General features: G+C 36.1%; 1 protein-coding gene across 1 annotated transcript in view; it reads right to left on the bottom strand.

Annotated features, from left to right (window-relative positions):
- SPOCK1 (SPARC (osteonectin), cwcv and kazal like domains proteoglycan 1) overlaps positions 1 to 13,090 on the bottom strand; it is an 809,688-nt gene that overhangs the window by 600,956 nt on the left and 195,642 nt on the right. The gene's annotated exons all lie outside the window — the stretch shown is intronic.

The raw sequence follows: 13,090 nt of genomic DNA, 5'->3' as shown, positions 1-13,090 counted from the left end.
AAAAAGAAATAAACTCTGTGGAAAAGTCACCATTTTCATAGAAAAACTCATGTAGGTAGGAATAGAGTCAAAGAATCATGCAGACGTTAACATATTGGGGCAGCTAGGTTGGGCAATGGATAGAGTAGCAGCCCTGAAGTCAGGAGGACCTGAATTCAAATGTGACCTCAAACATGTAACACGTCCTAGCTGTGTGATCCTGGGCAAGTCATTTAACCCCAATTGCCTCAGGAAAAAAAAAAATTAGAAGTTGACACATGCCCACTTGCCTCACTGACATAAAGTAGAACAAAGACTTTTCAACTTCAAGATGTTTGGTTCCTGAGAAGGGATCTCCTTGAAATGTAGCAAAGATCTCTATGTGAATTTAATATTCTCTGCACATCTCATACCAAGTGAGATTTTTTGGTGAACTTCACTAATTATATCCTTAGGGAAAGGGAAGCAACTGATAAAAATTAAAAGCAGAAAATTGGTGCAGAGAAATACTTCTTTTCCTTTCATTTGGAATTAGTTGACTAGATAATTATTGAGAAGCAGAGAGGCAATGTAATATAGGATAGCATAGAATAAATTTGGAATCAGGAATATCAGAGCTTCTTCCTTTCATGACTAAACTCTTTGAGAAGACCAGCTACAATTGATGTCTCAACTTTCTTTCTTCTCTCTCTTCTGTCTTATTCTCTGCTAACTGGCTTCTGATCTCTCTCCAAAGTTAGCACAGATTCCTTAATTGCTAAATGTAATGATCTTTTTTCACTCCTCATCCTTCTTGACCCCTGTAGCTTTTAGCAATGGCAATTACCTTTTTCTCTTTGATACTCTCTTCTCTCAAAATTTTTGGTGACATGGCTCTTTCTTAGTTCTCTTCCTACTTGTATGAATTTTTTTTCAAAAGTTTCCTTTTCTGAATATTCATCCAGGTTATGCTAAATAACTGTGGGAATCTTTAAAAGATCCAGATTTCTTCTCCCTCTATACAATTCCACTTTTTTTTTTCCAACTCTCATGAGATTCAATTTGCCTAACCTCTCTTCTGACCTTCAGTTCCACATCTTCAATTGCCTATTGGTCAACTAGGGCCTTCCTTCTATTAATTATCTACTATTTATCCCTTATGTAGGTTGTTACACACACACACACACACACACACACACACACACACACACACACATGTTTGCATGTTGCCTCCCTGATTAGACTGTAAGTTCCTTAAGGGAAGGAACTGTCTTTTGCATCTTTTTGAATCCACAGAAGTTACTAAAATGCCTAGAAGATACTTAAAATGTTTATTGAGTAATTAATTGAGAATGTCTTGTAGATATGTTAAATTTAACATGTTCAAAACTGAACTCATCTTTCTCCTTTCCTCAAACTCTCCTCTAAACTTTTATATTACTATCAGGATCATCACTATACTGTCAGTCATGCAGTTTCACAATCTAGGTGTCATTCTTAATGCTTCACTATTTCACACTCCATATCCAATGAGTTACCATGTTGTTTCTACCTTCATTATATCTTTGATATTTAATTTTTCTCTTCTCTGTCACTTTCTCCACATTAGTATAAGGAAAGGAAAGAAGAGAAGAGAAAGAACATCTAAATAGCACTATGTGCTAGATATTGTGATAAACACTCATAAATACTATCTCACTTGATCTCATTTAATATAGATACTCATAATTTTATATCTGAAATATTATAATGACCTGCTGATTGATTTTCCTGCCTCAAGTTTCTGCCTATCCCAGTCTATCCACCATTCAGCTATCAAAATGATATCGCTAAAACTACAGGTCTGACAATGACACCTCTGCCCCCAAAGTCTCTATTCCTTTATGTTCTTTCAATTTTCTTATGCCATACTCTACCATCCAATGGCACTGTCATTTAAACTTTTCCATATCCTTTCCAAGCTTCTTTTGCTTACTTCAAGTGTCAACTAAAATCCCACTTTCTAAAGGACACTTTTCTCAGTACTCCTTAATGCTTTGCCACTTTTCCTTTAAGATAACATCCAATTGTCCCTTACATATCTTTTTTGTATATAGTTGTTAACATGTCTCATTTACTAGAATATAAATTCCTTAAGAGCAGGAATTAGTTTTTCCCTCTTCTTTTGTATACCTACCTCTTAGCAGAGTGTCTGACATGTTGTAGGCACTTAAAATATGCCTGTTGAATTGACAACCTCTCTATACCTCAGTTTTTATTATACATAAAATGGAAACAATAAAAATACCTATCTCATGTGGTTTTGTGAGAATCAAATCTGTGTATATATATATATATATATATATATGTATACATGTATATGCCATATGAACACATATACATACATATATGTGTCACTTTATATATACATCCGTATGCATAAGTGTATATGTGTGTGTACATTTATATACATCCATTAGGGGGATTGGGCTATGATTTTCTTTCTCTGTTTTCAACCTACCTGGTTTAAGTATCAGTACTATGTCTGTGTCATGAAAGGAATTTGGTAGGACTCCTTCAATCCCTATTTTTTCAAATAGTTTATAGAGCATTGTGGCTAATTGTTCTTTAAATGTTTGGTACAATTCATATGTAAATTCATCTGGTCCTGGGGATTTTTTCTTAGAGAGTTGATTAATAGCTTGTTCTATTTCTTTTTCTAAGATGTGACTGTTTAACCAATTTATTTCTTCCTCTGTTAATCTGGCCAAGCTATATTTTTGAAGGTATTCTTTCATTTCATTTAAGTTATCGAATTTCTTGGCATAAATTTGAGCAAAATAACTCCTAACTATTGTTCTACTTTACTCTTCATTAATAGTGAGTTCTCCCTTTTCATTTTTAAGGCTAACAATTTGATTTTCCTCTTTCCTTTTTTTAATCAGATTTACTAGGGTTTTAGCTATTTTGTTGATTTTTTTCATAGAACCAACTCTTCATTTTATTAATTAATTCAATAGATTTTTTTTTTACTTTCAGTTTTTATTAATCTCTCCTTTTAGTTTTAGAATTTCAAGTTTAGTGTTTGACTGGGGGCTTTGAATTTGTTCCTTTACTAGCATTTTTTAGTTACAAGCCCAATTCATTGACCTTCTCTTTATTTTATGCAAGTAGGCCTCTAGAGATATAAATTTTCCCCTTATTACTGCTTTGGCTGCATCCCACACATTTTGGTACGATGTCTCATTATTGTCATTTTCTTGAGTGAAGTTATTAATTATGTCTATCATTTCCTGTTCCACCCAATCATTCTTTACTATGAGATTATTTAGTTTCCAATTATTTTTTGGTATATTTTCCTCTGGATTTTTATTGAATGTAATTTTCATTACATTGTGATCTGAAAATGATGCATTTACTATTTCTGCCTTTCTGCATTTGAATTTAAGGTTTTTATGTCCTAATATATGGTCAACTTTTGTTTAGATTCCATGAACTGCTGAGAAGAAAGTATATTCCTTTCTGAATTCATTTAGTTTTCTCCAAAGATCTATCATACCTAACTTTTTTAGTATTCTATTTACCTCTTTGACTTCTTTCTTATTCATTTTGTGGTTTGATTTATCTAATTCTCAGAGTGCAAGGTTGAGATCTCCCACTATTATAGTTTTGCTATCTATTTCTTCTTGCAGCTCTCCTAATTTCTCTTTTAAGAATTTAGATGCTACACCACTTGACGCATATATTTAATATTGATATTGCTTCCTTTTAGCAAGATACAGTGCCCTTCCTTATCTCTTTTAATTAGATCAATTTTTGCTTTTGCTTGATCTGAGATCGGGATGGCTACTCCTGGTTTTTTTTGTTTGTTTTGTTGTTGTTGTTGTTGTTGTTGTTGTTGTTTTAATTTCACCTGAGGCATAGTAGATTCTGCTCCAACCTTTTACCTTCTCTGTATGTATCACCCTGCTTCAAGTGTGTTTCCTGTAAATAACAGATTATAGGATTCCGGCTTTTGATCTAGTGTGCTATTTGCTTCTTCTTTATGGAGGAGATTACCTCATTCATATTTATGGTTAAAATTACTAATTCTGTATTACTTGTATTTTGTTAACCCCTGCTTATGTTTTTCTCCTTTTCTTCCACCTCCCCAGTATTAAACTTGTGAGCACCACTTGCTTGTTACAACCCTTCCTTTTTAGGTGCCCTCCTCCCACCTTAGAGTTCTTCCCCCTTTCTTACCCCTTTTTTTCTCACAATTTCTATATTCCCTTCCACTTAGCTTACTCCTTCTCTCTTCACTTTTTCCTTCCCACTTTTCAATGAGGGGGGGAAAGTTTCTTCATATATATATGTGTAATATTTTTCTCTTTAAGCCAATTACAATGAGAGTAAGATACACACAATACCCCCCCCTCTTCTTTCTCTCAGATATAATAGGATTTCTTTGCCTCTTTGGGAAATGTAGTACCCCCACTTTACCTTTTTCTGCTACAATTTCCTTTCTACCTTTACTTTCTAGAACAAATTATACATGTGTTCTTTATGTATCTTTATAACAGAAATATAGTTCCCAAGATTTCTTTTTACCTTTTTAGGTTTTCCTTGAGTCATCTATATGGAGAACAAACTTTTTTTAGTTCTGGTTTTTTTCATCAGAAATAGATTAAATGCCTTTACTTCATTGAATGTCCATCCTCTTCCCTGGAAAAAATGCTCATTTTGTCTGGGTAAGTTATTCTTAGCTGCATACCAAGTTCCTTAGCCTTTCGGAATATCAGATTCCAAGTCTTTTGATCCTTTAATGTGGATGCTGCTAGATCCTGAGTAATCCTGATTGTGGTTCCTCTATATTTGAATTGATTTTTTCTAGCATCTTGTAGTATTTTTTCCTTAGTCTGATAGTTCTGAAATTTAGCCCCAATATTTCTTGGAGTTTTGATTTTAGGGTCCCTTTCAGTAGATGATTGATGAATTCTTTCAATGTCTATTTTACCCTCTGTTTCTATAATATCTGGGCTGTTTTCTTTGATAATATCCTGGAAAATAGTGTCCAGGCTCTCTTTTTCATCATATTTTTCAGGAGGTCCAATAATTCTCGGATTATCTCTCCTAGATCTGTTTTCTAGGTCTTGCTGTCTGCCTGCCTTCAGTCTGCACCTAATCTAGTCATCCCAGCCCATGAGCAAAAACCTACCTTTTCTGGAAAATTTTGAGGGTATCTTCTCTTGGTAATGTGTTCGTGGGTTTTTTCAGTCAAGTCCTAATTTCAAGGCCTTGTCATGAAATAAAGTATTCTGAGAGCAAAAAGGAACTTAGATGGATGTGTGTGTCCTTTCCACCATCTTAGCCAGAAGTCCCAAAAAATTGTTTTAAGAATAGAGAAGTGAACAGAGAAGTTGAACACTTTAAATGGCTTTGAAAAATTGATAGGAGATATCCAGTGTATGTATTGAGTGTTAGGCTTAACTATCTATCAATTACAACCATTATATGATATTTTAAGGGGGGATACTGCTTTAGACTCACCAAGACAGCTTACAAACGATTGAGAGAAGTTGCACTGGGTTTATCCAATGTGGTTGAAAGAATTACTCAAAAACCCTTAGAAATATAAGTTTTTGCTACAAAAGAGGCACCCACAGCAGTCCTTCATCAAGGCACAGTGTGATAGAGTGGGTGAAACTCCCAGCACAACCAGAACAAAGCCTTACTCCTGACACAGTGCTTGTGGCTAAAATCTTATTAAAGTCCATTAAGCAAGCAGTACAATTATCTGGTAAAAGACGTGACAAGATATACATACCCTTTTTGATACCAATGCACAAATTGATGTATGCTGTGAAACCAACCCAGCAAATTTTATTGGCCACAGCTCCAAGTTTTACACACAGGTCTCCATTAAAGATATCCCACCTATTACATAATTGGCAATGGATTTTTGAAGAAAAGCTTCCTCATAAAGGACCAACTATCTTTATAGATGCATCTAAACATAACATTTGTGCTGTATACTCTCATGACTTCACTATAAAGAGAGTAAATAGTCAGAACTCTTTTTCAGTCTACTCAGTAGAATGAATTGTATGCAATCATTCTAGCTCTTACTTTTTCAGGAGATATAAATATAATATCTAATTCAGTCTATTCAGTATGTATGATACAAAAAATTTCCACAGCCCAAATAAAATTTGTAGCTTCTAATATATATATATATATATCAGTTCTTTAAGGGCCTTCAACAAAAAGTGAAAACGCGTCTAGGTAAGATTTATATCTTGCATGTCCACTCTCATAGTTGACTCCCATGTCCTTTTTTTACTACTTTATTTCAGGCAGCCCAAGAATCTTATTCTAAATATCATTAGGCTGCTCGAGCTTTATGTTTGCAGTTTGGGATATCAAAAGAGGAAGCTAGGAGCATAGTAAAAGTCTATACAGCTTGCCTTCCTTTCAAAGCTCCTATGCTCCCTCCAGGAAGAACCCTTGTGAAATTTGGCAATGAAATTTGGCAATGAAATTTGGCAAATGGATATGACCCATTATAAATCTTTTGGTCATCTGTCTTTTATCCATGTTGTAGTAGATACCTTCTCAGGATTTACTTTTGCAATACCAGTACCAAAAGAGACAGCCCGAGTGGTCACTGAATTCCTTATACAAGCTTTTGCAATTATGGTGCCACAAGCAATAAAAACAGAAAATGGACCTGTATATACCTCTAAACACTTTGCACACTTTTGTGCACAGTATCAGATTTTATACACCATCAGCATAACTTCTAATCCTCAAGGACAATCAATAGTAGAGAGGAGAAACAGAGACATCAAGACTCTCATCCAATATCTTCAACATAAAGAAGACCCAACTCACTTCCAGTTGATCAATGATGGACAGAAATAACTACACCCAGAGAAGGAACACTGGGAAGTGAATGTAAATTGTTAGCACTACTGTCTATCTACCCAGGTTACTTATACCTTCGGACTCTAATACTTAATGTGCAACAAGAAAATGGTATTTACACACATATATTGTATCTAGGTTATATGGTAACACATGTAAAATGTATGGGATTGCCTGTCATCGAGGGGAGGGAGTAAAGGGAGGGGGGGATAATTTGGAAAAATTAATACAAGGGATAATATTATTAAAAAAATTACTCATGCATATATACTGTGGGAAAAAAATTCTAAAAAAAAAAAAAAAAAAAAAAAAAAAAAAAAAAAAAGACTCTCATCCAAAAACAACGGAAAAGGGAAGCCACAGGCAAGTAACCCTATAGAACTTCTAAATTTAGCTCTTTACACTATTAATTTTTTTGATTTTTGATAAGGATGCAATGGCTCTGGCAAACAGGTTTTATAACCCACCAGAAGGGCAGTGTCCAGTGTGAGCAATTCCACTATCTTTAGATAATCACCAGGTAATGTGGAGAGATCCAGAAAGTGGTGAATGGAAGGTACTCAGACAGGCTAACTGCTTGGGGGAGAGAGTTTGCTTGTATCTCTCTAGATGGAGAAGGAATCAGATAGGTGCCAATGAGCCGTAATCACCTTCCCATCAGAGAGAGACAGTAAAAGAGAAGACTCCAGAAACAAAGGAAAAGACCTAAGAAATATCAGATGGTTCCATCTCTGACTACATGTGTCAATAAACAACAAAAATTGTTAATGAGACTGTTGCAGGACTTCAAAAACTTGCAGGAATCATTGGATTCCCTGACAAACTAATGGACAATACAAATGATTGGTTTTGGACTATCTCTAGGACTTATGGACATGTATAATTCCTTAGATTGATTCATGTTGCTTGTTATATCACTACTAGCTTGTGTTTTATTATTGTGATTGTGTAATACCTCCAATAGTGATAGATTTATGTATACCTGTTTCAATTAAGACCCTTCATTCCCGAGGAAACCTGCTAACAATCTCTGGTTTGGTGTTCTCACCTTCCTGAGAAGTCAGAGAGAGCGTGATCACCCCCTTTTTTGGTGTTTTCATCTCCCTTCTTGAGAAGTCAGGGAGGATTTGATCACCTCTTTTTTGGAATTTTCACTTCTATTCCTGAGAAGTCAGACTGGCAGACTGGCAGACTGCTGAGGGAAACTGGGTCAGACTATGACAGACAGAGACTGTGTAAGCGACAATAAAGACTTTGGACTCTATTCTTGTCCATTCTTGTGGTGTCTATCCTGCTGAGACCCAGACCCTTCTGGAGGACCTCTAGAAAGCTAATCCGGACATTACATTTTGCTGCCTGAATGTGGACATAAGGATTTACACTCAGTAGTTCAACTAACACAATTGTGAGTTCAGTGGAGAAATCTCTGTGATCTGGAAATAGGGTGAGTACAAAAACAGACAAGCAAGAATCTTTGGTAAGTATTAAACTAGTATTTCAGCTAAAATGGGACAAATGCTTAGAAAAGAACCTTCCCCACCCCAAGGGAAGTATGTAGAATCCATACGTAACCTAATAAAAAAGCAAGGTTTGATTGTAACTTGGGAGCAGATCAGTGGACTCTTAGATATGTTAGCATACACAACTCACTTCTCTAAGGAAGAAAAATTAGAGTCATATGTGGAAACTAGTGGGAGAGCAACTAATTGAATATTACAATGCTAATGGCCCTGATTCAATTCCTAAAAAAACATTCTATATATACAACATAATACAGTTGGCTTTAAAGAATCCCACAAGTTCTACCAAAGCAGCTGAAAAGCATGAAGAATTGGACAAGAACAGCGATAATGAACTTAAAGGGTGTGGTGTTTCTCATGTTCACAGCTCAGTTGCACCTGAGCCATTAGAATATTCCCCATCTCTTGACAGTCCTCCCTCAATTTCACCCTTGTGGGTGGAGGGGGGAGGAGGAAGGGAAAGCACTACCCATGCAGCACCACCCATGTAGGAGCTTTCTCCACCCCCTATGACACCATTACAAAAGACACTAATTAAAGCTAAAGAGGAAGGGCAAGATACATCTGATTTAAGAATATAAACGTATCCTGTGATTGAAGAGTTTGACTCTTCAGGTCAAGAAAAAAGAAAATACACTCCATTTAATCTAGAAATTATCAAAGATCTGAAAAAGACTTGCACTCTTTATGGGTCTACATCGTCTTATGTTAAGATGTTAGAGAATTTAGGCTTTTGAAGTTTTAACCCCTAATGATTGGAAATCTATAACAAGGACATGTTTAGAACCTGGACAAAACTTGTGGCTTTCTGAGTATACTGAACTCTGTAGAATACAAGCCCAATGAAACAAGCAACCTAGAGTTAATCTACCAGTCACTTTTGATCAACTAGCAGGTTTAGGTCTTTATGCAGACACTTTAGCACAGATTAATTACCTTATAGCGGCATATGAGCAAATTGCTGCTGCTATCAAAGCATGGGGCACCCGCCCAGGAAGACAAGATAGAGGGGAAGCCTTCACGAAAATAGCACAAGGTCCAAATGAGCCCTTTGCTGATTTTGTGGGATGTCTGCAGCAACAGAAATTATGATAAGACATCTTGCTAAGGAAAATGCTAATAAAGTTTGTAGAAGAATTATACTAGGACTACACAAGGAGCTCCCAATCTAACAGGACTTTAAGCAAATTAGCATGTACAAATAAGCTAAATACAGGAAAAATATGAAATAATTTTAAAAGGGAAGACTCAAGTAGTAAATGGAGTTGAGAAATATTGCCTGTAGAAGGTGGGATTTTTATTGGAACTTGAAGAATTCTAGGGAAATCAGGAGGCAAAGTTGAAGAGGTGGCACATTCCAGGCAGGGAGGACAGTCAGATATAATTTGCTCATAGCCAAGAGATTTCTAATCACCATAATTGAATTCATCTCTGTTTGACTCCTTGTTAGGATTCTTACAAGGTGCTAAGTTGGTTGTCTAATTTAACAGTTCTCTAGTTCAGAATTCACAGCTTTCACACCTTTAAAAGACATATAAAAGGACAAGCTCACTGGAAGCTCCAGGAGATTCAGGGCCAAAGAGGATTTCATGATAACTTCAAGGGGACTTTGGGAGATTCATAACTAGGATTGACTTCCAGGAAACCCATAATCCCACTCTCTGGGAGGAAGAGTCAAGATTCATTCCCACTTCCACATTTGTGCTGGCTGGAGATATTCGGACAAGAGCTCTCAGGAGACAAGAAAAGAGATAGACCTCTACTAAAGCTAACTGGGCCCTAGGAAAAGATTCAGGATTTTGAAGGACACAGTAAAAGATCTGGACTTTAACTCCTGACTGCATTTTGGGATTATTGAACTGAACTGAAATTAAGGCTGCCTCCAGAACCTCCCCCAAGAAATCTGCTCCCAGAGAATGATTATAATTTAGAGAAAAGAACATCACAACTCCTTACAGCTTCTCTAAGAATAAATGCTCCAAACTTTCTTTTTCTCGTCAAATCTCCAATTCCACTTCCACCCATATACTCACTCTATCTCACCATCAACTTGTTAATAAGACTGAAGTTATACATTAGGAATCATAGGATTATCAGTTAGAGAATAGTTGAATAAGTTAATTTATATGAATGCTATGGAATATTATTGTTCTATAAGAAACGATGAACAAAATTAGAAGGGCCTGGAGAGACATACATGTACTGATTCTAAGTGAAGTGAGGCAGAACCAGAAGATCATTGTACACAGCAATAGCAAGATTATTTGATGATCACTTTTGATGGATCTTTTCAACAATGTCATGATTCAGTCCAGTTCTAATGGTCTTATGATGGATGAAGAGAGCCATTTGCACCCAGAGAGAGGAATGTAGGGACTATGTGGATCATAACATAGTATTTTCACCATTTTTGTTCTTGTTTGCTTACGTTTTGTTTTCTTTCTCATTTTTCCTTTTTTTCTGATTTTTTTTGTGCAACTGATAATTATGGAAATATGTATAGAGGAATTATACATGTTTAACATATTGGATTACTTGCTATCTGAGGAGGGAGTGTGGGGAATGGATGGAAAAAATTTGGAAGATAGTGTTTTTCAGGGGTGAATATAAAGATGCACTGGCTCTGGCAGACAGGTTTTTATAACCCACTGGAAAGGCAGTGTCCAGTGCAAGCAGCTCCACTATCTTTAGATAATTTCCAGGTGATATGGAGCAATCCAGAAAGTGGTGAATGGAAGGGACCAGATAAGTTAACTGCTTGAGGGGAGGGTTTGCTTTTATCTCTACAGATGGAGAAGTAATTAGATGAGTGCCAATGAACTGTATTCACCTTCTTCATTAGAGAGAGAGGGAGAAGACTCTTGATACAAAGGAAAAGACCCCAAAAACATCTGGTCAAAAAGACCCCAAAAACATGTGTCACTGAAAAAGCATAGCTGTTAACTCATTGTGTAGGACAATTGACTCATGAACATCAAAAATTGTCAATGAGACTGGTGCAGTACTTCAAAATCTGTAAGAATAACTGGATTCCCTGATGAATGAAGTAATGGACAATAGATTGGTTTTGGACTATCTCTTGGCTGCTGAAGGAGGTATATGTGTGATTGCTATTTATATACTCTCTTTCTACGACTTATAGACATCTATAAATTCCTCATGTTGATTCATATTGTTTATTACATCACTACTACCCTGTGTTATATTACTATGTGCTTGTGTAATACCTCCCAAGCTGATGGATTTATGTATACCTGTTTCAATTAAGACCCTTCAACCCAGAGGAAATCTGCTAACAATATCTGGTTTGGCTCCCCATTTCCCTTTTGTGCCCACCTCCCTTTCTGAGAAATCAGGGAAGGCGTAATAACCTCCCTTTGGTGTTCTCACCTTTCTTCCTGAGAAATCAGGAAGTGCATGACTACCTGTGTTCTAAAACAAAAGAAAGCAAGAGATGAAGAGGGCTGAAGATATTGGGGAACTCTGAGAAAGGTATACTTGAAGCAAGAATACTTACAACAGGGTGCTTACTCAGTGTGATTGATAAGATAATGGTTAGTGTGATATAATGATGTAATCACTCTAGTTGGCACATAGTGTAATGTAAGGATGTAATCAGACTGAGGTATTTAAGGGCTTGGAGGAATGGAAATAAGAGCTCAAGCTCGATCTCATACCCAGACTCAGACAGACACAAAGGAAAAACAGATGAGGACTCAGACACAGAAAACGGAGACAGAAACTTTCATCATTCCTCCACCTAAGATCATTCAGAGATCATCCAGAGAGCTAGTCCGGACATTACAGTTTGCCATGTCCTTCTCCAGCTCATTTTACAAACTGAGATAAACTGGGTTAAGTGACTTTCCCAGGCTCTTACAATTAATAAGAGTCTAGGATGGATTTGAATTCAGGCCTTCCTGACTTCACATCTGGCACTCTCTTCACTGCATAAGCTAGCTGCATAAGCTCAATTTTCAAGAGTGTATCCTAAAGAACTTGGGGTCACCTCTCTCTAGAAAAAAAATCATATATTTAAACCTAAAAGATAATCCAACTCTTTCATTTTAGAGATAAGGAAACTGAAGTCAAGAAAGGCTATATACGCTAGTAAACAGCAGAGTCTGAAGTCTAACTCTAACTTTAAAAATGGATTTTCCATTTTACTTCATTTTCCCCAAATAATTAAATCTACAACAATTAACAACAATTAGGTGAACAACTCTGTACTACAAGGCGAGGGGCAATGTAGTTTTTCCTGGGAACAAACATCTGAAAAGTCTTGTTTTAGCTAATTTACCCTTTTTTTAACACATAATTATTTATACTATGTAGGCCAGCGCAGGTGGCTCAGTGAATAGGGCACTAGGCCTAGAGTCAAGGAAACCTCAGTTCAAATCTAGCCTCAAACATTTATTTGTTAGCTTTGTCATCCTGAGTAGGTAATCTAACCTTTGCCTGCCTCAATTTCCTCCAACTGCAAAATTAAAATAATAACATCCACCTCACAGTGTTGTTGTGAGAGCTCAATGAGATAGTAACTGCAAATCACACAGAAACTTAATAAATGCTTATTTCCTTTCAGTTACCTTCTAAGATTTGAATATATTTTGTATGTACTTATGTATACCTTATGGCATACTCATGACTTAACAGAATATAAAATCTTTTGAGAGCTAAAACTATGTATCTATAGAGTCAGGTGCAAAGTAGATGCTTAGTGAATT

The sequence above is a fragment of the Sminthopsis crassicaudata genome, chromosome 2 (genome assembly GCF_048593235.1).
Source record: "Sminthopsis crassicaudata isolate SCR6 chromosome 2, ASM4859323v1, whole genome shotgun sequence".
NCBI lineage: Eukaryota > Metazoa > Chordata > Mammalia > Dasyuromorphia > Dasyuridae > Sminthopsis > Sminthopsis crassicaudata.
The sequence above is the reverse complement of the archived record's forward strand: the minus strand, read 5'-3'. Positions and strand labels throughout refer to the sequence as shown.